This window comes from Filicampus tigris, chromosome 21 (assembly GCF_054856515.1).
Source record: "Filicampus tigris isolate MCC_2025a chromosome 21, RoL_Ftig_1.0, whole genome shotgun sequence".
Taxonomy (NCBI): domain Eukaryota; kingdom Metazoa; phylum Chordata; class Actinopteri; order Syngnathiformes; family Syngnathidae; genus Filicampus; species Filicampus tigris.
Genome location: NC_141237.1, coordinates 12,243,537 through 12,267,602, shown reverse-complemented (window position 1 = coordinate 12,267,602; position 24,066 = coordinate 12,243,537). Strand labels below are relative to the sequence as shown.

Below are 24,066 nucleotides of genomic sequence, written 5' to 3'. Positions count from 1 at the left end.
CAACTATATGTAACACACGAATGACACTTCACATATTCCCAGGACAGTGATATAGAATACATAGCACAAAATATATATATATATTTATTTATGACCAGCCTTTTTAACATTTAAATTAACAGCTAGACTGGATATGTGTTGCAGATATCTGTAATTCAGTTTTGCTTAGTCAAAAGAACATTTGAGAGATCCGAAAAATATATTTCCTATTCACAATCAGAATTTCAGTACAGTATCTGTGACGTCATTTGGCCTAGCAAAATGACAACACTTTCGCGCGTCCCTTTTCAGATATCTTAATTCAAGTTTTAATTAGGCGAAATGAAGTTGAAGGTATTTGTTTATAACTGTAATAATGACTGGTGGAATTAAATTGTAGCAATGTGGAGTTACCAGAAATGCCGTTTACATATTGGTCAGTGTCTCTTTTGGTCATTGGAAATTATGTTTGGAAGCAGATATGAAAAATGGAAAAATGACTCGTTATTTGATTTTCATTTTAAAATACAAACACCAACATTGAAATATAGTTTAATTTTCTATTTAATTTTCTATTTTGTTGTCTGGAATGAGTAAGGAAAAGTCTAAAAACGGTTTTATTTTCCATTTTTAATTCTAAAACGTAAATAGAATACAGCACGTGACACAAATCTGTTTTAGATTCCCGGAAGCATTTCGTACATATGAATAATCTTAAATCTTAGGTGTCCCACTTTGCTCTCAAAATACTAATTTGTGAATTAGATTCACAAGAACAACTTTGACATCTGGGTTAGCAAATGCTGCACATCTTCGACCTACGGTAGATGGATAACGTCATAGGAGAACATTGCTTGCCAAATGCCTTTGCGATCTCCTGTCCAGTGGGTGGCGATATGCACCAAGGAGATGTAACCCGCCAAAGACAAGACGAAGAAGAAGCAGCAGCAGAAAAAGAAGAAGAATTGTACACATCCGCTTCGAGAAATCTTACTGTCCGCTTCGATGACCAAGTCTCCCGGTGAATGGCAGCTGTGTTTTCAGTGAGTAATTTAAACATTTTAAACTGTCTATTTGCCATTTATATACAATGTATGTATGTACACTATTTAGGAGCATAATTACAACACTGAGGCCTTCTAGTTAATTGTTACTCGCCACGTCACTGGAAGCTTGCTAGCTATCGTAAAACAATATCAACAAAGGTGGCTCGTCAGCCAGCAAGTAGAACTCAGCTGTCAATCAAAATTCAATCGATGAAAGCGTTTTTCTTGAATGTTGTTTTGTATGTTTTCCACCCCAAAACTGATTTCCACAATGGAAGAGTGATGGCTTCACATATGGGGAGAGATTTGTCTCAAAATTATTCACACACAAGTGATTTTCACATGTTTTTCAGATCCGCAAAGATTTGTGATTTTCACAAACGTATTTCACTTAATTAACTAAATATTTATGTTTTTGAATTGAAAGATTTAGTTGCACCAAAGTGTGCTTTTCAGATCCACAAATATATTCGTTATTTTCACGTTTTCTTTGGGGGCTCGTCGATCGCCTGTTATCGTTTTTTTAATTTTTATTTATTATTATTATAAATTTTTTTTCGTTTTTCAATTCTGTAGCAAAAGTAGAAAAAGATTTGTTGTCAGTTTTGTTTCATTTTGGTTTTGGGAACAAATATTGACGTAACATTTTTTTATATACTACCCGTTTTGTTAAAAACAACAACAACAACAATTAATAAACAAATGATACACGGATTGTTGGAGAATAGAAACACCACCCTCTTAGCGGACTGAAGGGGGATGGCTTTTAAAACACGTGAATGTTGACAACTTCTGTGTGTGGGATAGATGACACCGGAGTGTATTTTTATTCGGGTACCATTCGACTCCCACAGGAAAAAAAAATCTCAGTCCCAGACCACAGGACTAAAAAAATAATTAAAAAAAAAAAAAATCCTGTCCCGTCCCGGTGCAAGCGACTTATATCCCGCCCCGCTCCTTTCAGCATGACTCCCACTCCCGTACTGCTCCCTATTTTAGAGTTCCCGTTATGATCCGTTTGAACCAGCGATCGCTGCTAGTTAAGTTCGACGGCCGTTAACGTGGCAAAGTACACACCCAAATTCGGATATTTCGAGAGGACCGATTTACCATGACGTGCGTCACACGGTCTTATTCCGCCTTATGCGTGCAGTCCGACAGATGGACACAGTTGGAGCACCTTTGCTGTTTGCGAGATTGCACGATTAAAATGTCAGCCTCCATTGTGGGAATATCTTGGAAACGGCATGACGTTTGTGTCAAAAAGAAATGCCGTTGTCCGCTGAGCCACAAACGCACATTTGACAATTCACAGTCATGATAAATGCACACACAACAAAACACATATATACACACAAATATATTTGTGGATCTGAAAAACACGTGAACATCGTGGATGCATTTGTGTGACTAATTTTGAGGCAAATCTCTCCCCATGTTCACCTGCTGCTGGTCGTCCACCTGCACATCTCAGCATCAACATATTCTTCAAAGGTCCTGCTTGCTGTTCCTTCCATTTTCTTCTATATAGCATTATGCCTCTGGGGTCAAAACATTAGTAAACTTTATTTTAAAAATATATTTTTTGTTGAAATCGTGTCTGTAAGACGTAGTAGATTAAAATATACAATATATTTTTACCATGTAATTTTTTTACAATCATTTTACAACAATTTCATGTTTAAAATTTAATGAATGTGATTTCTCTGTATTAGAGGAATCATTATTTGTTCTTCAATTCAAATAGGTTCTCAGGTGCCTAAGGACGGTTTTTACTTACCATGACAACCTGGGGCTTTGTGACTACAGCAGGGCTGCTCAGTGTTGCGACTTTTTTAACCCCTCTTTGTTTAAAAATAAAGCAAGTAGCAAGTTATTATGGTTAAATGTAAAACTGAAATAAAATAAAAGTACTTTTTCAAAAATGAAATTGGTAGTACTCCCCATCTGGGTTCAGACTGCAAATGAAGCCACCACTCTGGTGAGCACCCATAAAGATTGATTGTCGAGGCAGCTTTTAAAGACAGAGCTGTCAAATTGGATGTTGCCAATAAATGTATGCTGGGGTGTGACGTTGCCAGACAGAAAGAGCCTCCACCCCAGCATCAACAATTTAGCCAAACCTTTGAATATGCGCTGTAGAGGTGCAGCTTCACTGAGAAGCGTCTTGAATATGTTGCCGACCAAAATGTTGTTGCTTTTAATTAAATAGATAAGCCATTACAGAAATGTAAATAAATGTTAAAACTCAAAATAAATAAAAACACCTTTAAATTATTAAGAATGTCGTGATGTATCTAAATTGATCCTGAAAATAGAATAAATGTTAGTTTAGATTAATTTATTTGAAGTAATGAATGCAAAATTTAACATAAATCATAATCACAATTTTCAACTATAATTTTATACAAAGCTTGTAACAGATATTTACTTTAGCAAAATCTTGGAATTAAAAAAAAAAAAAGTAAAGTATATTTCGATTCAGAGGCTGCTCTAATAGCTTTCTTTGATCCTTGAATATGATTCTTTGAGTATGTGGGGATCCGAGGGGATGCAGCCTTTTCTGTTTCTGGTCCTTCCCTTTGGAATGACCTTCCATTAAATGTCAGGAAAGCCCCCTCTCTGTCCATTTTTAAAACCCGTTTGTGGGACTGACAACTTTTCTGCTGTTTTCCATTGTCTACTGTATAATAGTAATTTGTGTTTTAATTTACTGTGTTCACCTGTTATATTATTGCTATTTTGTTATTGTAATGTAAAGTGCTTTGTTACAGCTGCAGCTGTTATGAAATGCGCTATATAATGAAAGTTGTATTGTATAGAATTACAACTGTTGAACGAGATGCTAAAGACATATTTTGGATTTCTCCAATGAGTAACTTTTTAAAATAAAACTACGTAAAAGTCCATCTTTGTCTGTCTTTGTGCCAGTGACTCTGCTCTGAAGTTTGGCTGCAAGGTGAGCAGAGGTCAGCTGCTACAGGAAATAAATAAAACAGTGTTCTTTTTTTTTTTTAATGCTTTATGAGATTTAAACTAATCTCTAGAGTTAACGCTTTAATTTTTACAGCCCTAATTAGAGTCCAAAATTGCAATCATGGACAATTTAATCTGCTATTTCCCCAATTAATAATTTGACATTCTAATCCAAAGGATTATTTGGGCCAGGGAAAAAGAACAAACAAAACTGTAATCTTACATGGTCAATTTAAGAAGTTGTATATTTTTAAATAAAAGTTGTGTATTTTGGAAAGTAAAGCAAAATTTATCAGATAAAAATAATAGACATTTTTAGGGCGAGGTAAAGACATAATATCAAGGGGATCAGATTGCTGCCTGTTGGAGGAGTTTGAATTTTTGTGCATGTGTGAACAATATTAAACTTTATTTTCTATTTTCTTTTACTATTTTCAGTTGGAGGATTTAGAGGCCCTGCTTGACCAGTTGATTGAAAGGAGCATGAGTTGCTCAATGGATGTCAGGTGTGGAGAGAAAGCCACCAGCTGATTGCTCACGCACGCAGATACATGACGTTTGTGGGACATTTGCAAATGGACATGTTAAAAGGCAAGCTATACCACCTTATTTGACCAATAATATGACTTGAATCTTAAAAAATGCAATTAAAAAAAAAAAAGAAAAAAAAAAGAACTTTTATGTCCAGAAGAGTGTTACTTGCTGCTTTTATTTTCTGTCTGACCAGATGGATGGAGGAGGCATCGTGCTCAAAAGTGCAGCCGACAAGCGGAATGGAATGGAATGGAAGAGAAGGGCAAGCTGCATTTGGACCCGTGTGAGTATTGAGCAGTGTCGTGTGCTTGAGGAGCTCATGTGTGATGTCACATCGCACCACAAGGTGGACGTGAGTGCACTGAACTTCAACTTCATGTACTGCATGACACTGTGAACCACACATAGACAACAGACACTTCTGGACGTGTTTTTCATTGACAATGATGTGGGCTAGGTTACCGTAGTTAAAAAATAATGTAAAAAAAAAAAAAAAATCTGTTTTTGACTCATCAGTGTCATTTTAAAAGCATGTTCAGCAGTGTGTGATGATGTTGTGCTGTACACTTAGTTTTTATCCCAGTGCAAGATGTCCAGTGTGCTCACGCCATCGTCAATGCCTGTGTGTGCAACTTGAATTAGCTCATTGACTGGTGAAATGCTTTCAAATGGTCCTGTTAGCTTTTGTCCAATAAATTGTAAAACTTGAATTGGAGTCTTTGTGTTTTATTGGTAAATGTGCCCTCATTTGAAGCCTTTCATGCGTGTCGTCGGTTGCTGCAGTGGAAAACTATTCCAAAGGCTGCTTGAAGTCTTGAGGTGAGAGTTGCACGTCAGTCACTACTACTGTGGACACAAGTGTCACATTACTACTCCTGTTTGTCTCCTCATGACTCAAAACTCGAGCAATCTTTCAATTCATCGAGCTTTGGGTCATGTGAGATTGAGGGGAATAGTAAAAGACTTGTGTCTCATGTTGTGACTGAAGTGCAACTTTGACCTGAAGACTCAAAAGTGCCTTCAAAAAAACTATCTGCTGCTAGGACCGCCCCTAACTCCGCCCAATTTGTAATCCACCAATCACGGCGCAGCTTGAATTTGCATAGCCAATCAGAATGCAGCAATTTGCCAGTCTGACCAATCACTTTGCTTCATATTTGCATAGCCACGCCCACTTTGGATCCCACCAATCACAGCACTACTAATTTGCATAGTCCCGCCCACCTTTTGGCCAATCACAGCCGTTTATTCACATTGCTCCAGACCCATCAGCGAATCAGAAAGCCGTATTCCAGCCTTGCCACACCCACTTTCCAGTATATTCATTGGCGGCGAAAAAAAATTTCTGGAAAAAAAAGTTCTGGAAAAAAAAGTTCTGGGAAAAAAAAATTCTGGGGGAAAAAAAATGTGAAAAATTTTTTTAGATTTTGTGTATTTTTTTACTTTGCTTTGTGTCTTTGTGATTTGTGTAAGAATGAAGTTGAGAGCTTAAATGTTATTTGTAATCAAGCTTTATTTCTTTTGCAGAGTAGACAATCACAAACAAACAAGTTACAAGTTGGATGACAGTGTGCTCGTTGCTGCGTGCTGAAGTGGTCGGCCAGCGAGAAGACAAAGTTGCAAGTAGGACAACAGTCTGCTCGTTGCAGCGTGCTGAAGTGGTTGGCCAGCGAGAAGACAAAGTTGCAAGTAGGACGACAGTCTGCTCGTTGCAAAGTGGTCAGCCAGAGAGAGGTACTTGTACAAGCGTGTGGACCTAAGACAAAAATAACATGAGTCAGAATTTAAGTCAATGTCTTGTGCAGAAGATGTTTGGGGCTTGAAACCTACCAGCCATCAAGACTCAAGTCTTCACAGGTGCGTTACGATGGAAGATCTTGTTCATTGCTGCCAAGAAAGGGGAAGGAAAATCAAAAGTATTGGGTCAAAACAAGTTGTCATGATTGTGCAGCGAAAAGCATTTAAAGATCATACCGTCCAAGGGCAAATGTCTACATTTCTTCTCAGGCTGCCTCAAAGTTTGGCTTCAGCACCGTGCGGATGAGCAAGAAACAACAAAGCTGGCTGTGAGCAGGTACTCTATTGTGCGCCACACTGGACACAAAAACAAATCATTCAACTTTGTCGAGACAACTGGAACATGTTAGCTGAAATGAAATGTCGCTTTCCTTACCAGCAGAGGACTCATCCTCAGGCAGACTCACTTTGAGTCATGTTGCAGCTCGTAGCACTCCAGTGGCGCCGTCTGCGGGACAACGAGCATGTGAGTAGACTTTATTACTAACCTTAAATGCAGTTACGTTTTACTCTTACGCTTTCGCAGAAGTTCCTCATTGATGCAGTCATCTGGAAACACCATGGTGACAAATTGGATGACATGTCAAGATAGTCTCCTTGTCGCTGCATGGTGAAGTCGTCAGTTGGCCAGCGTGTGGACCGAAAGACAAAGGTGAGTCAAATGTTAACTCAAAAGCTTACGGCATCAGCAATATACCATGAATGTAGTGTTTCACCTTTAATGACATGGCGACTCATTTGTAGTTGACTACAAAATGTTTTGATTCATTGTAGACTGGAACCTTTCACTGCAGCAGCTGGTTTAGCTCCTGAAACTCTGGACTGGTGCAGAGACTTTTAACCGGATGGACAAATCTGCAAACACCACAAATTACAGACCAGTCAAGCTGCTATTTTTAGTATGTTTATTTGCATGTCTTAATATTGAAAATGTAGGCAGCTTTGAGGACCTTCCACATTTATGGAGGATTTCGCTTTGCCCAGCAGGTGGAAGAGTCCCTGACAGCAGTCTTACTGGAAGCTGCAGTGCATGAAAAGCAGGCAAGTGCCCTTTCAACATGCCAAGTTTTTTGTCGCCCGTTTAACTGGTCACCAAGTTGATCATGGCGCCACCTAGAACAACAAAAACAGTTAGGTACTTTGATTCATCAAGTTTGTCTTTTGCAACAAGTCCCAACCTTGCTGAAGAGGAGCTCCACTTCACAAGTTGATCCATGCTGTACTGATCAGGTTCTTCAGCACCACCTGGTGGACAAGAGCAGGACAAGTCAAATCGTTGACCAGGATTTTCAGTCATGTTCGTTGTGGGTCGCTGTCCTGCCTGTTTTGCATTGCACCATCTGCAACACACCCGATTCAAATGATCAGCAAGCTCTTTTGGAGCTTGATCATTTGACTCAGGTGTGTCGCAGCAGGGAGACAAAACATTCAGGAAACCGCCCTCAAGGAACATGATTGAGACCCCAGATGAGAACTTTGGCAAAATCGCAGAGAAGAAAAAAAAACCTCACTTGATAACACCGCCATCTTGTTTCACAGCTCTCAATGAAGCTTTGGCATGACTGCAGAAAAAGGGGAGGAAAACCAAAAAGCAGAAATTTGGATGGTACATGCTGGAAAGTCACATCAGGTCTCCTGACCCTCCTTCGGTTTCATCCAGAATCTTGGCTGGCGCTTCTTCCTGGAGTGATACTGTAACAAACATTAAAGTCGCCATTGAGTGCATTTCCCACCTCACTCAAGTGTCAAATCCAGGTCCAGAAAGTAAAACCCCTGCCACAGTTTGGCTGTAGCCGCAGGTGCTTCCAATCAACCGGCAGGCAAACGAGCTCCCCAGAAGCTGGTTGAGTGGAAGCACCTGTAGCGCAAGTCAAAGTGTGGCTGGGTTTTTACCTCCTGGACCTGGATTTGACACACCTTTGCTGATTAAGATCGCAGGAGGCCCCTTGGTCAACACATGCTGAAATAATTTGTCAAACATTTGTACATGTATGAAAGTGTGTGTGTTTTACCAGTGAGGAGAGCAGAGCCGGACGCCTCTTCAACAGCATGGCGGCCTGAAAGGGAACGTAAGCATTCGGCTTTAAAATACTCAGCCTGACAAGCTAGTGGCTTAGCAACATGACATTTGGTAGACATGCAAAAGTCTCATGACGCCGTGTCCCAAAAAAACAGGAAGTCGGACATTTTAAGGGTCATTTGGGCCATTATGTTGAAGACACACGTTCTGTAGACAGAAATAAGAATCAACACACACACACACAGATACTTGATATAGTCTGTTTAATAATGACATCTTTTATACAAAAACACAGCAATTGTGCCATTTTGCAGTCAACCTGGCCGTTCTGTTCACGATACAAGCCTGTGGACAGAAATGAGACAGACAACACGCATGCATGAAAATATCCTTAATTCATTCAGTTTAATTGTGAAGTGTTGTCTACTTACCTTCGACAAAACGGCACTTCGGTCCAGATGCTGGAAAAGGTTTGAGCAAACGCTTCGTAAATCACAGCCACACAAAGCTGCAATACTGTTGAACAAACATCAACTTAACCATGAACAAATGTTTAAATTACTGCCTTCATCTATTTATCAGTATGTACGTCCCAGAAGTGAGTTTTGATGCGATTTAAAGTCGTAGGAAGCGTTGATTACCAACGCTAAAGCAAACGCTTTATCTTACCATGTTAGCAAGGCGCGAGCACGCCAAAAGTTCTACTTTAGCTCAAAGTGAGCAAAAGCAGTGAGTATTAAGAGGCTATTAAAGATTGTGCACTCACCGTGTCAAGGACGTGTGCAGAGCAGCAGGTGGACGACGACGAGCGTGGGCTGTCCGTGAGCTGAGAAAGAATGATTGCCGTGTTTTCCCCCGACTTAAATAGGTTTCCGGTGATGACGTCACTTCCATAAAAAACCCCCCAAAAAAAACCTTTTATATAACACAGAAAGCTAAGGTATCGATGATCGTGAAGAAGTTGTGTTCCATTGAAAATGCGGGAGCGCAATAGTGGAAGCATTGTCATGAATTCTTACCGGGGCTCGAACCTGGGTTGTCTGCATATGACGGGGGGCTGTCGACCGCTCGACAAACACTTGGTTGCAGTCCTGGACACTCTCAGGAGTATTTATCAGGTATGGTGACACAGTGAATACGCGAATGTGTAAATTAATACATATATATATATATATATACAAACAAATGAATTGTCTCAGGAGAGCTGACTTGGTCGAGCGGTTAGTGCCATAACTTTGGTCTTTAGCAGACCCGGGTTCGATTTTCGCTTTGCTCTCCATTTAATTTGTAAATAGAGCAAAGAGTGAGGATCGAACCCGACTCCCCCAAATACCAATCTACTTCTTAGACCACTAGGCCATCCTGACGTAGAAAGTCGCAATTTTGTTTTGGACTGCACTCCCACAAACATCCATCTCCAGTCCTTACCCAAGCCACTTATCATCAGTTATACGATAAAAGGAAATGTTATTGGGGAGAGGGTTGGCATCCTCCGTGAAGTGGTCACTTAATACCGTTAACATTCCACGTGGACTCTGTGATGACACTCAAACCTAACAAATAACCCCCCACCCCACCGGTTTACTATAACTAACTTGATGATGTCATCCATCGGGAGAGAGTTTGCAAAGTGAACTTGGTTTCAAATTGAAGACGAACATGACAAAGAGTCAGTCTAGTTTGATACTTTGATTTATTGGCGATTGTGAATCAAGTGCCTGAACAAAACACGTGTCTTCTTGCCTGCTTCGGTCAGAAACAATATATCCATACAGAGTCACAAATGTTTAGTTCATTTTTGTTGAGATGCTTTGTTGATAAGGGCAAGCCTGCAGGAGGGTTGAGACGCTGTCCCCCTACAGCTCATCTAGATGGCTGGGAGGGAAGAGGGGAGAGGTGGGGGGTTCTCTCCTGGTCCGACGGGTCCGTAGAGAACCTGCAACACACAAAGAAACAAGGTGAAATCAAATTTAGTAACTATACTGTTGGAGAGGAAAAATGGGAAGACTTTCTGACTTTCTTCCAAAAAACAACTTGCTATATATACATGGTCGCCCCCTAACCCCACTCCCACAAAAAAATGACTGACTATACATGGTTGATTTTTTTCTCCAAAAAACACCTTACTGTATACATGGTCAGGTTTTTTTCCTCCCAAAAATGCCTTACTATAACAGGGTGTTTTTTTTCTTTCCAAAAAACACCTACTATACATGTTTGTTTTTTTTATTGCACAAAACGCCTCACTATATATGGTCGTTTTTGGTTATTTTTTGTTTTGTTTATTTTCTTAAAAACGCCTTATTATACATGGTTGTATTTTTTTACCAAAAAACACCTTACTATACATGGCCGTTTTTTGTTGTTGTTTTTTTTTTTAAAAACACCTTACTATGCATGGTCGTATTTTGTTTTTTCCCCCCCAACAAACACCTTACTATACATGGTCATTATTTATTTATTTATTTTATTTTATTTTATTTTTTTCAAAAATACACCTTCGTATACATGGTCGTTTTTGTTTTTTTTCCCCCCAAAAAACGCCTTACTATACATGGTCGTTTAACCCCCCTTCTATACACACTGTCATTTTGTTTTTTCTCACAAAAATGGCTTTATACATGGTCGTTTTTATTCCCCAAAACACCCTACTATACAGGGTGTTTTTTCTTTCTTTTCCAAAAAGTGCCTTACTATTCATGGTGTTTTTTTCCGCCCAAAAACACCTTTCTATAGATGGTCATTTTTTTTTCTTTTCCCCAAAACTTACCTTACTATACAGCCAAAAAACCCAACTTTTTTTCTTTGTTGTGTTTTAGTAAAAAAAGAGAATGTATGGTTTTAAAAAGCATACCGGCAATTGCCTCTTTGTGTTATATTGATAATTGTTATTGTTGCCACGACAGAGTGGTGGTTTGAAGAGGTGGATTAAGTTTGGTATGTTCCTACTTAAAGGAATTGTTGGGCCGGGATGGCCATGTTTTCACAAACAAGCTCATTTGATATATTTTTGGATTGGGAAAATGAAAAGAGGTGTCATTTTCTATTTTATCAATAAATTTGGGAGAAATTAGGAAATAAGTGATTCCATGAATAACACCTCTTTTTAATGAGGCAAATGGCTGCGCCCCCTACTGCTCTAACCTTGTTCGATCGGAGTCACGGGGGGGGGGACAGATTACAAACTCTCCATTGGAAATCACTGTACTTTCATTGCTTTTAACGTCCAAAAACGGTGATCAATTGGCGCCAAAATTTATGTGGACATCCCGACTAATGACCACTTGAACATATCAAAATGATTAACCTCTTCATGGCTGATTTATATGAGAGTAAGGAAATGTGGAAGTGAGCAGAGCTACATAGACTTATGCTGGGACGGGCACACACTGCTTCTTTCCTAAAAAAAAAACAACAAAAAAAACACACGGTTAGAGCGGTCGAGGCATTAAACACCAGTCAGGATATTTCCAGAGACTGAAGTGGGAATGAGTAGACGTGCACATTTATTTGGATGAGGAATGGCCCCAGTTTTTTCGACCAATAACACGCCGTCCAATTTCGAACATAACAGCCGAAACGGTACGTTCTAATGCGGCCACACTCGGCTGTGAGGTCAGCCTCCTCGCTGGAACTTTTTGTCCTCTGAACATTGACGCTTGTTCGATGAGGTTTTACCTCACTCTCACGCCGCTTCACTCACGCCAAAGCTGGCGGCTGCAAGCAGTGTCGGACAACGCACGCGACTGCTTGGGAGGCAACCCTGCGACATGAAGACTCAGGCTGGGCGGACAGTAAGGAGCTAATGTTGTTGTGCTAACGCCTTTTGTTTTAACGGCCTGAAGGTAGCTGTTGCTATTAGCCGTGCTGTTATACTACTGTTAGCAAGGGAGGGAAGCGGGGGAATAAAGATCCATGCTTGCCTGATTGCTTGCCCGCTGCCAGTCGCCGTCTGCCTCCTGAGAGTTGACGCGAGTTTAGCGTAGCTAAATGTCCGAAATATAAACAGTCGGGGTTCGTGTGCGCATTCATTCCCTTGTCCGCTTCAGCTTGTGTAAGTGGAGAAGCGATCGCCACGCATTTTCGATTTTGTGGAGGTGATCATGATGAGATCACGTTTGATGTCAATAAATCCAAACTATTGTGCAGAACACTTTTATACGTTCACAGGTTGAAGTGGACAAAAGTAGTAATGTGCATTTGTATTTTGGTGGCGATTGGTCGCTCCAAAAGGGAGCGGGCCAATTTGTCAAACCTAATCACAAAAAAGGTCCTTAAATCACTACAGAGTCTTTAGGGGGGCATTTTAATACTGATGTCATTTTTACATGCAAACCTATTATATAAGTGCCAATGTTGAGATCATCCAAGTGTCGCTTTAAGGTCCCAATTATTCAGCCCATCACTTATATGAACCAGACTAAGTCCAGAACAGACCTTTTGGTGACGAGTGTGAAATGCGTGTGTGTGTGTACATTGCAGTGTTGTCGTACTCTTTGCGTCTCTTGCCGTGGAAGAAGCTGGCCCACCCAGAACACAGACGGAATGCCCACGATCAGCATCATCACGCACTTGATCAGGAAGAGGGACACGTCAGGACGACTGCTCTGCTATTACTTACTCTGTCTTTGAGCCACTGTAGACATCATAAATCGCTTGGCAAATTCATTTTCAAGCTCCTGTACAGTAGGCGAAGATATGCAACAAGGAGATGTAACAATTTAGAAGAAAAAGAAGAAGAAGAAAAAGAAGAAGAAGGAGGAGGAGGAGGAGAATGGTATACATCCGGTTCAATTAGGTTTTCCGGTGACCCCCGGCTGTGTTGTTTACCGTAAGTAATTTAAAGATTTTTAAACTGTCTATTTGCCGTTTCTATGTAAATGTATTTATGTACTCAATTTAGGAGCATAATTGCGGCACTTGGGCTCTCAAGTTTGTTTATTGTTACTCAATACGTCCCGTAAAACAATATCAACAAAGGTGGCTTGTCAGCGAGCACTCAATCAAGGAAAGCGCTTGACTTACTTGTTTGGCATGAGTATTGACGTCCACATGATTTTTCGTGGCGATTGTTTTTCACAGTTTTGTGGCATTACGCATAGGTTTCACTGTCCGGTGTTGTCGTCTTCCCCATAGAGATACCGATAAATAACCACGAGAGAGAGAGCCTCGCCATCATTAACCGGGCGGAGTCCCTTGCGTTCGAGTTGTTTTGCGCCATTAAATTAATAATAACTCGTTGAATTCTTTACCAGTTTTGACACTGACTGGTTTCTTTTAAACATCAAACATGCAGTTATAATACCAGACACGTTGGCAATTTTATAATTCGGGTTTTCATAACAACATACATGTTTTCAGTCAAGAGCAACGGATGTGTTTCTGCGGAGGGAACCCGAGCATATCGAGCAATCAATCAACCAATCAATACTATTGACAACCACCAATGTGTTGTTGTCATTGTTCATGTCCGCCTTTATAAAAAAAAATCAGGATTTTTGAAGAAAGAAACATGTTCACCGTACACTAATTTCGTATTGTAGCCACAGTCCGTTTACAACAAAACAACCGCACGAAAATCGCTATTACGTTTTAAAACGTGCTCATGCCCACGTCTAATGAGACAGTTGTTTTCCAAATATGCTTTGTTTAAATCGCGTCGACTAGAGCTATCTTAGAAAATAGTTCAGTACCTTAAACTACACTATATATTTTTATTGTGTAACTAGCAGGGCTTCCCCCAGTATAAGCCTACCCGTCAGCCTAATAAGGCGGCTTTACTTGGGTGCGCAGGCGCCCAAATTTCATAATGTGGCGACCGAAAACAATTACTGTATACGTTGTAAAACTTCCACGAGCCCACGCTGGCTGGGTTCCATTCAGTTGAATGAGAGCGGCCGACTTAGCGGTCACCCGGCCCGACGGCAGTGGCCCCGCCTCGGGGGAAGCGGCTTTAGGCAGCCGCCGCAGCCATTGACGCCGGAGTGTGATGACGAACGAGCCGTGCGTTTTCCCTTTTAACTGTCAGATTTACCTTGGTTGCTGGATACTATAATCGTGTGGATTTAGTCGAGATTGGTTAACAGTACAAATTGACGAGCTCAACAATTTTTTTTCCTGCACTTTTAACATCTCGGGCGACATAGCGAGACCAACGTGGGTCGTTCTCCGGTCTGTCAGGCGCCGCAGGTGGCGGAGGCAACGTAAACAAAAGCGGGACTGCCGAGATGAGCTACGCGGCTCGACTAAGGTAAATGCCAACCACTTCATATCCGCCGCCGAGCTTCTCTACCACCGACGCCATATCGGTAACACACAGAACGGATGATCTGGAGCAACTACTAGTTCGAAACTGCTGCATTTGTTAATCGCGAAAACGTGGCCGCGTGCTCAGATTCGCCACGCTTCAGTGCAAGTACACTTGAGGCTAACCGCAGCACAAAGTGAAGTTTGATCGCCAGATTATGATGTCCAGTAATGCGCAGACTACCGGCATAACTAACGACAATTTGATTGCGTGCGTGCGTACATGTGAGCAATGTGCATTATTGAATGGTCGCCGCTAAGTAAATAAATCTGTGAGTGATCTATTCTTTAAAGCATTAATATTACATATATTTACAGTAAAACACGTGCAGTCATGTTCCTGACATAATTTACATTTTGAATTTAAATAGGAAATTCTGATAAATTGTACAGGAAGGAAGGAGGAATGGAGGGAAATAGGACATCATTTTACTCTGCCACTATGGTGCATGTTAATATCTATTGAATGAAAAACAGCCGTAGTCTTCTTTTAAATTGAATGTTTATTTATCGGAGATATTTTGTTGTTCTGCATTCCAATGCAAATGTTCCATGTCATTGAGATGATTTCACTTAAAAATATAATTATTTTTACCGTAACATCATCAGTATGATGGGTTCAGACTGCAAATGAAGGTGAGCACCCATCAAGATTGATTGTGGAAGCAGCTTTTAAACAGAGTGGCCAAATTCTATGTTGTCAGTAAATGTAGTGTGTTGGGGCGTGACGTTGCCAAACAGAAAGATTCCATCCATCCATTATTTATACCGCTTATCCTCACAAGAGTCAGCCGGTGCTGGAGCCTATCCTTGCAGCCAATCGCAGTGAAATATATAAATGGGATCCTGAAAAAAAAAATGCAATATTTCAGTCAAAAATTGTATGAATGGACAGTTTAATCTGTTATTTCCCAAATTAATAATATCACATTCTAATTCAAAGGATTATTAGAGCCACAGTGAAAAAGAACAAAATAATTTGCGCTCCGAGATTTTAAGTTGTAATCGTAAATCATCAACTTAAAAGGCTTTGAAGTCCTGCTTGATTGAAAGAAGCGTGAGTTGCTCATTGGATGTCAGGTGTAGAGAGAAAGCACAGATGCATTGCTTGTATGGGCACAGTTGGACGTGTTAAAAGTGAAACTATATCATTTTAATTGACTAATAATGTGAGTTGAATCTTGAAATAAAAAACAACATTTTATGTACAGAAGAGTGTTACACACTGCTTTTGTTTTTTTTCTGCCTGACCAGATGGATCGAGGAGGCTTGGGGCTCAAAGGTGCAGCCGCCAGACTTGAGGGAAAGGAAGGGAAGGGCAAGCTGCATTTGGACCCGTGTGAGTATTGAGCAGTGTTCTGTGCTTGAAGAGCTGATGTGTGATGTCACATCGTACCACAAGGTGGACGTGAGTGCTCTGAACTTCAACTTCTGCTTCATCTACTGCATGACACTGTGAGCCACAACACCATCGTCAGACATTTCTGGACATGTTTTTGAATGACAATGATGTGGGCCAAGTTAGTTAAAAAAAAAAAATCTGTTTTTGACGAACTTGGTTCACATCAGTGCCATTTAAAAGCATGTCCAGCAGTGTGTGATGATGGTGTTGTGCTGGACACTTAGTTTTTGTCCCAGTGCAAGATGTCCAGTGTGCTCACGTCCCCCTTTGGTGCCATCGCCTAAGTGTTTGCGCATCATTTGAAGTAAGTGACATCACACATGAGCTCGTCAAGCAGGCAACACTTAGGCTGCTTCCATCGTCAATGTCTGTGTGTGCAACTTGAGTTAGCTCATACAAACATTGACTGGTGAAATGCTTTCAAATTGTCATGTTAGCTCCTCTGTCCAATAAATTGTTGAACTTGAATTGGAGTCTTTGCGTTTTATTGGTAAGTCTGCCCTCATTTGAAGCCTTTCATGCGTGTCGTCGGTTGCTGCAGTAGAAAACTATTCCAAAGGCTGCTTGAAGTCTTGAGGTAAGAGTTGCACGTCAGTCACTACTACTGTGGACACAAGTGTCACGTTACTACTCCTGTTTGCCTCCTCATGACTCAAAACTCGAGCAATCTTTCAATTCATCGAGCTTTGGGTCATGTGAGATTGAGGGGAATAGTAAAAGACTTGTGTCTCATGTTGTGACTGAAGTGCAACTTTGACCTGAAGACTCAAAAGTGCCTTCAAAAAAACTATCTGCTGCTAGGACCGCCCCTAACTCCGCCCAATTTCAAATCCACCAATCACAGTGTGGCGTAAATTTGCATAGCCAATCAGAATGCAGCAATTTGCATAAAAATGTCCGCATTTGCCAATCCAACCAATCAGAGCGCTCTAAATTTGCATAACCACGCCCACTTTGTAACAGCCCAATCACAGCCCTTCTAATTTGCATAGCCCCACCCACCTTTTGACCAATCACAGCCTTTTATCCAAATTGCTCCACCCACTTCTGGACTCATCAGCGAATCAGAAAGCCTCATTTCAGCCTTGCCAGACCCACTTTTCAGCATATTCCTCAGCTCCCCATAAAAAAAAAAATTCGGGGAAAAAAAAAATTCGGAAAAAAAAAATTGGGGAAATTTTTTTTTTGATTTTTTTTTTTTTTTTTTTGTTTTGTTATTTAGGTTTAAGTTTTTTGTGATGTGTGTAAGAATGAAATTTAAAGCTGAAGTGTTATTTTTAATCAAGCTTTATTTCTTTTGCAAAGTAAAGAATCACAAACAAATAAGTGACAAGTTGGATGACAGTCTGCTCGATGCTTGTTGTAGTAGTTGGCCAGCGAGAAGAATGAAGCCCAAGTGTTAAGTTGGATGACAGTCTGCTCGTTGCAAAGTTGTCGGCCCGCAAGAAGAACTTGGACAAGCGTGTGGACCTAAGACAAAAAACATCCGTAAGACAAAAGTGAAGTCAACGTTTGGGGCTTGAAACCTACCAGCAATCAAGATTCAAGTCTTCACAGGTGCGTTATGATCGAAGATGATCTGTTCCTTGTTGCCTGGAAAGGGGAAGAAAAACCATGAGTAGTGGGTCAGAAAAGTTGTCATGAGGATTGTAAAGTGACAAGCACTTAAAAAAAAAATCATACCATCCAAGGGTACATGTCTCCCATTTCTTCTCAGGCTGCCTCAAAGTTTGGCTTCAGCGCCGCGCGGCTGAGCAAGCGACAACCAAGGCATAAGTGGTGCTGCTGGTAGCTGGTCTGTGGCTGTGAGCAGGTACTCGATTGTGCGCCACACTGGACAAGAAAAAAAAGAATTCAACTTTGTCGAGACAACTGGAACATGCTAGCTGAAATGAAATGAAATGTTGCTTTTCTTACCGTCAGACGCACTTTGCAGCTCGTAGCACTCCAGTTGGCGCCGTCTGCATGACATGGAACATGTGAGTAGACCCCAATTATAGGACTAACCTGAAATGCAGTTACGCTTTTGCAGGAGCTCTTCATTGATAAACACCCTGGCAAACTTCATGATGTAATCCAACTTGAATGGTGCACAAGACTGCCTCCTCGTCACTGCATGAAGTAGTTGACTAGCGTGTGGACCTAGACACAAGTGAGTTAAAAGCTTACGGCATCAGCAACATACCATGAATGTAGAATTTCAACTTTAATGACATGGTGACTCATTTTTAGTTGACTTTAACGTTTTGATTCACTGTAGACTGGAACCTTCCTCTGCAGCAGCTGGTCGAGCTCCTGAAACTGGTGCAGAGACTCCACTCTGGACAAAGCGGCAAACACCACAAATGACGGCCCAGTCAAGCTGCTATTTTTAGTACTTTTATTTGCATGTCTTAATTTTGAAAATGTAGGCAGCTTTGAGGACCTTCCACATTCATGGAGAATTTCTTTGCCCAGCAGGTGGAAGAGTCCCTGACAGCAGTCTTACTGCAAGCTGCAGTGCATGAAAAGCAGGAGAGTGCTCTTTCAACATGCAGAGTTTTTTGTAGCCCGTTTAACTGGTCACCAAGTTGATCATGGCGCCACCTAGAACAACAAAAACAGTCAGGTACTTTGATTCATCAAGTTTGTCTTTTGCAACAGGTCCCAACCTTGCCGAAGAGGAGCTCGACTTCAAGTTGATCAGCGCCACCTGGTGGACAAGAGCAGGACAAAGGTTAACAAATTGTTGACCAGGATCTTCAGTCATGTTCCTTGTGGTGGGCAGTCCTGCCCGTTTCGCATTGCACCATCTGCAACACACCCAATTCAAATGACCAGCAAGCTCTTTAGGAGCCTGATCATTTAAATGAGGTGCGTCGTAGCAGGGAGACAAAACATTCAGGAAACAGGATTGGAGACAGCTGATTAGTGTCCTGACTGCAACTTCTTCAAAACTGCAGAGGGGGGGGAAAAAAAAAAAAAACTCACTTGATAACACCGCCATCTTGTTTCAAATCTCTCAATGAAGCTTTGGCATCACTGCAGAAAAAGGGGAGGAAAACCAAAAAGCAGAAATTTGGATGGTACATGCTGGAAAGTCACATCAGGTCTCCTGACCCTCCTTCGGTTTCATCCAGAATCTTGGCTGGCGCTTCTTCCTGGAGTGATACTGTAACAAACATTAAAGTCGCCATTGAGTGCATTTCCCACCTCACTCAAGTGTCAAATCCAGGTCCAGAAAGTAAAACCCCTGCCACAGTTTGGCTGTAGCCGCAGGTGCTTCCAATCAACCGGCAGGCAAACGAGCTCCCCAGAAGCTGGTTGAGTGGAAGCACCTGTAGCGCAAGTCAAAGTGTGGCTGGGTTTTTACCTCCTGGACCTGGATTTGACACACCTTTGCTGATTAAGATCGCAGGAGGCCCCTTGGTCAACACATGCTGAAATAATTTGTCAAACATTTGTACATGTATGAAAGTGTGTGTGTTTTACCAGTGAGGAGAGCAGAGCCGGACGCCTCTTCAACAGCATGGCGGCCTGAAAGGGAACGTAAGCATTCGGCTTTAAAATACTCAGCCTGACAAGCTAGTGGCTTAGCAACATGACATTTGGTAGACCTGCAAAAGTCTCATGACGCCGTGTCCCAAAAACAGGAAGTCAGACATTTTAAGGGTCATTTGGGCCAATATGTGTAAGACACACGTTCTGTAGACAGAAATAAGAATCAACACACACACAGATACTTGATCTAGTCTGTTTAATAATGACATCTTTTATACAAAAACACAGCAATTGTGCCATTTTGCAGTCAACCTGGCCGTTCTGTTCACGATACAAGCCTGTGGACAGAAATGAGACAGGCAACACGCATGCATGAAAATATACTTGATTCATTCAGTTTAATTGTGAAGTATTGTCTACTTACCTTCGACAAAACGGCACTTTGGTCCAGATGCTGGAAAAGGTTTGAGCAAACGCTACGTTAGTCATCGTCACAGGAAGTAGCTGCATTACTGTTGAATAAACATCAACTTACCTCGAATGAATGTTTCTGTTCATCCATTTCTCAGTATGTACGTCCCAAAACGCGTTTTGGTGCAATTTAAAGTCGAAGGAAGAGTTAATTATCAACGCTAGAGCAAACGCTTTAACTTACCATGTTTGCAAGGCGCGAGCACGCCAAATGTGCTACTTTAGCTCAAAGTGAGCAAAAGCAGTGAGTTTTAAGAGGCTATTAAAGATTGAGCACTCACCTTGTCAAAATTTTCGATGATCTTGTGCAGGGGATGTGTGCGGAGCAGCTGGTGGACAAAGACGAGAGGAGGCTGTCAGCAGCTGAGAAAGAATGATTGTCGTGTTTTCCCCGACTTAAATAGGTTTCCGGTGATGACGTCACTTCCAGAGAAAAAAAAATAAAACCTTTTATTTAACAGAAAGATAAGTAGTCGATGCTAGTAAAGAAGTTGTGTTCCATTGAAAATGCGGGAGCGAAATAATAGAAGGATTGTCATAAACGCTTCCTGGGGATCGAACCCGAGTTGTCTGCATATGACGCGGGGTTGTCGACCACTCGACAATCACTGAGTTGCAGTCCAGGCCTCTCCTACGAGTATCTATCAAGTATATTGACGCAGCAAATGCGTGAATGTGTAAATAGATATATATGTAGACAACCAACTCGCCTTTGAAGAGCTCACTTGGTCGAGTGGTTAGTGTCGTAACTCGGTCTCTGGGAGACCCGGGTTCGATTCTTGCTCTGTCCTCCCTTTAATTCGTAAATAGAGCAAAGAGTGAGGATCGAACCCGGGTCTCCCAGACACCAAGGTCCTTCTTATACCACTAGGCCATCCTGACAGTAAAAATTCGAAATTTTAATGTGTATTTATTGGATTATGGTCGACAGTTTGGACCAGACATCCAGCCATTACCCGAGCCGTTTATCCTCAGTTACATGGAAAAGGGATATGTAAATGGTGAGAGAGTTGGCATCCCTCGTGAAGTGGTCACTTTACACCGCTAACATTCCACGTGGACTCAAACTTAACCAATAACCCTCCACCCCACTGGTGTTTCCTACCACTAACATTTCCTGATGTCATCCATCGGGAGAGAGTTTGCAAAGTCAATTTGGTTTGAAATTGAAGACGAACATGACAAAGAGGCAGTTTGTTACTTTGCTTTATTGGAGATCGTGAATAAAGTGCTTGAGTAAAAGCACACAAGTGTTTTCTTATAAGCTTCAGTCACAAACAGTTGCAAATGTTTAGTTCGTGTTTTAGTTTCAAGATGCTTTGTCGATAAAGACAACTCTGGTTGGAGGTTGAGAAGCGTCTCGGCTCGTTGGTTGGGGGGAGTGGGTGGGTCGCTACTGGTCCGGCAGGTCTGTAGCCTTCACCTGCAACACACAACGAAACATGGTGAAATCAATTATTGGGGAGAAAATGGGAAGACTTTCCGAGAGTCCCCCCAAAGTATTACGTGTCATCGGGAATATGCACCGCTCATCCAACCCACCCCTACCCCCCCAAAACCACCACATCCAATCCAAATTTACCAGTGTGTGCGTGAAAAGGATTAACGAGAATAAACGACGACCAATCGCCACCAAAATTCATGTGCACAGCTCAACCTGTGCCCACATAAACCTCCTCAAATATCAAAACAAATCGCCTCTCTATTGTCTGGACATAATCACTTTCCTCTTTGAGTGCACACCTATGGAGAAGAAAATGGTAATATCCATAAAATTGACAAAACAAGTCGTTTTTTAAATTCCCGTTTCGTTTTGAAAAATGCATTTGGACGTTTTTACATTTTTAGTATCTGCTTCCAAACCCAATATTCAATGACCAAAAGTTAGTCTTAAACTCCTGCCAGACCGAATCTGCTTCTGTTGGTGACGAAAAGGTTTCGTTTGCCTTCTGAAAATCATGACAAACCACGGTTTTGACGCCCACTCAAAAGAAAAGCAATCGATGAAAAAAAAATGTCCACATCTTGTTCACCGCTAGCTGTTGCCGTGGTTACAAGGCACGCACATCGCAGTCGTTTAGCATTCTGAAGATAGCTTCACATTTAAACGCATATGTTGTTGGACGCATTGTCCTTTCCCGTGTCCTCAATGATAGTTATCACAGAAGAAGATAATCATACAACACCCTGGACTGGATTTTGGTTAGCATGTCTACCTTTTACTGTGTGATAGCATTTAGCTAGCGGACGTTTGGTGTTTAATCACTTGTTTTACACGCCAGTGTTGCATGGAACAATAGCTTATGTGACAATTAAACAACTTCAAGAACTTTTGCCTCTTACTTGTAGAAGTGGTTGAAACTATTGTACACAGACTTGTGTATCGTTGTACATACATATTTCACAAAATCAATGTCATACCTCTGGTCAGTCATTCAGTCTTCCTGTTGACGTTTCGAAGGATCCAAATCTCCAATCACACGCAATTTCGCGCACACTCGCCTACCTGTCGCAAGTCTAAGTTTACTTCTCCGTCGCTACTAATTGTTAAATTGTGCACTTAAAACTTGTAGTCGCGTAAACTATCAAAATATTTACACTCACTGTGCATTCCCAAAGACGAAGCACGCCCCGCCGCATGGGATTGTGGGATATACTACTATATTATGGTCACGATTGTCAACAAAAACAATACAGAATCCAATTTCATGGTGATATTTTTATTCAAAAATGGGTCTCATTTTATTTTTTAAGACATCTAAAATTGTTTGTTGTTTTCAGATTTGAGTTTCAAAATCGGAAATATAATACACGGAGGTCCCTAAATTCTAGTATTAGTTTAATTAAATTTCTTTAATGTAATCTTAGTAGACTATTTTCTTGTTTGCGTAGTGTTTTATTTGACTGTATTGCTTCTAGTACATGTTGATGTTTTTATGTCCAGAATCACTGGTAGCGCTGGCCGAGCGATATTTATATTAGAAGAGGGACTGTTTCAAAGTTCAACCGCGATGGTCCTTTGTGATGTCAGCATTGTCCGTCCGCTTATTGGTTGGTCTTAACAAACCACTTCAGTTCAGCAATGTTCTTGGCATACCAAGTGTGAATCACACTCATGCCACAGCATCTGGGTTCAAAGGGCCGCTCCAGAAAATATTATTTGTTGAAGCCATTCTCTTGTTTACTTAGGCTTTTTGAGAATAGCAAACATGGAAAGAACAAATAAAAAGCAAAGGTGTGTTCCTGTGAGGAGTTTATTTTTGGAGCAAGGATGAAACTGAATTGGAAACGTAAATCACTTGCAGGTGAGGTTGGAACAACATAAAACAAAAGCAACAGGCTCCAGAAGTACATCTTTATTATTCTAAATACTTGAACATTCAAGTACACACTCAGCTTCAGCAGCCCTTTGGGGTTGCAGAGCACGTGCTTCTTTATGGACAGCTTTCTTGGGCTTCCGGATTTCTGGGAAGAACACATATACAGTAGTTGGGAAATTTAAAAGTAAATCAAATATACAAGTGCAGTGGTTGGGGGGCACTGTTGGATCCTTCATCATCCAGGCGAGGAAGACATCTGTAATGCTAAGACAACGACACATTGGTTGAACATGTCCATATGGTCAAATTATTTTAAATCTTTTCTCGGAGTACCTCCATTTTGGCCAGGCCTGTTTCATGAGTTTATGATAATCATTTTAAAAGTAAAGCTGTTCAGCTATAATTCAAAAGCTATTCCTGATTTTAATTAGGTAGTTTTCATTAAAGTTTTGGTTTTATTACTTTTATATTATTATTATTTCTTTAACAGAGGATACCAACATTTTCTTCCAGGTTACAATACAGTTCACGATGTCTTCTTCAGGCGCTACGCACTCGCCATCTCCTGGTCACTAGGAGAAATGCTTTCGGTGACAACAGATATACGAGCCGTATTTCGATTTGTGTCACGTGCTGTATTCTATCTTCGTTTTATAATTAAAAATGGAAAATAAAACCATTTTTTGACATTTCCTTACTCGTTCCAGACAACCAAATACAAAATTAAGCTGTATT

At 41.0% G+C, this 24,066-nt stretch overlaps 4 long non-coding RNA genes across 15 annotated transcripts; 1 reads left to right on the top strand and 3 right to left on the bottom strand.

Moving 5' to 3' along the window:
* Positions 1 to 945: 945 nt before the first annotated feature.
* On the top strand, positions 946 to 18,695 carry LOC147127634 (uncharacterized). Of its 4 annotated transcripts, none has more exons than XR_015084389.1 (19): positions 946 to 1,022; positions 2,500 to 2,519; positions 4,440 to 4,592; positions 4,729 to 4,818; positions 6,063 to 6,269; positions 6,341 to 6,392; positions 6,543 to 6,609; positions 6,712 to 6,798; positions 6,859 to 6,984; positions 7,107 to 7,231; positions 7,317 to 12,146; positions 12,835 to 13,183; positions 14,533 to 14,602; positions 15,913 to 15,997; positions 17,427 to 17,617; positions 17,778 to 17,873; positions 17,984 to 18,212; positions 18,321 to 18,434; positions 18,518 to 18,695. It is a non-coding gene; the product is annotated as an uncharacterized LOC147127634 (long non-coding RNA). The 4 variants fall into 4 exon arrangements; XR_015084387.1 differs by having other exon boundaries at positions 14,499 to 14,602; XR_015084386.1 differs by lacking the exon at positions 14,533 to 14,602.
* On the bottom strand, positions 10,029 to 14,361 carry LOC147127635 (uncharacterized). 2 transcript variants are annotated; one of them, XR_015084391.1, is made up of 3 exons: positions 14,185 to 14,361; positions 12,846 to 13,031; positions 10,029 to 10,288 (listed from the first exon to the last, which is right to left on the bottom strand). It is a non-coding gene; the product is annotated as an uncharacterized LOC147127635 (long non-coding RNA). The 2 variants fall into 2 exon arrangements; XR_015084390.1 differs by lacking the exon at positions 14,185 to 14,361 and adding an exon at positions 13,378 to 13,653 and having other exon boundaries at positions 12,846 to 12,923.
* Positions 17,354 to 20,441, bottom strand: LOC147127633 (uncharacterized). 8 transcript variants are annotated; one of them, XR_015084380.1, is made up of 14 exons: positions 20,076 to 20,225; positions 19,965 to 19,994; positions 19,853 to 19,878; positions 19,657 to 19,744; positions 19,532 to 19,576; positions 19,031 to 19,211; positions 18,712 to 18,752; positions 18,486 to 18,646; positions 18,304 to 18,380; positions 18,114 to 18,202; positions 17,978 to 18,021; positions 17,744 to 17,893; positions 17,591 to 17,653; positions 17,357 to 17,530 (listed from the first exon to the last, which is right to left on the bottom strand). It is a non-coding gene; the product is annotated as an uncharacterized LOC147127633 (long non-coding RNA). The 8 variants fall into 8 exon arrangements; XR_015084382.1 differs by having other exon boundaries at positions 17,354 to 17,530; positions 18,114 to 18,380; positions 18,486 to 18,554; positions 20,076 to 20,226; XR_015084379.1 differs by having other exon boundaries at positions 17,355 to 17,530; positions 18,114 to 18,380.
* Positions 20,442 to 21,201: 760 nt separating this feature from the next.
* On the bottom strand, positions 21,202 to 22,641 carry LOC147127632 (uncharacterized). Its single transcript, XR_015084470.1, has 2 exons — positions 22,433 to 22,641; positions 21,202 to 21,434 (listed from the first exon to the last, which is right to left on the bottom strand). It is a non-coding gene; the product is annotated as an uncharacterized LOC147127632 (long non-coding RNA).
* Between the last annotated feature and the right edge of the window lie 1,425 nt (positions 22,642 to 24,066).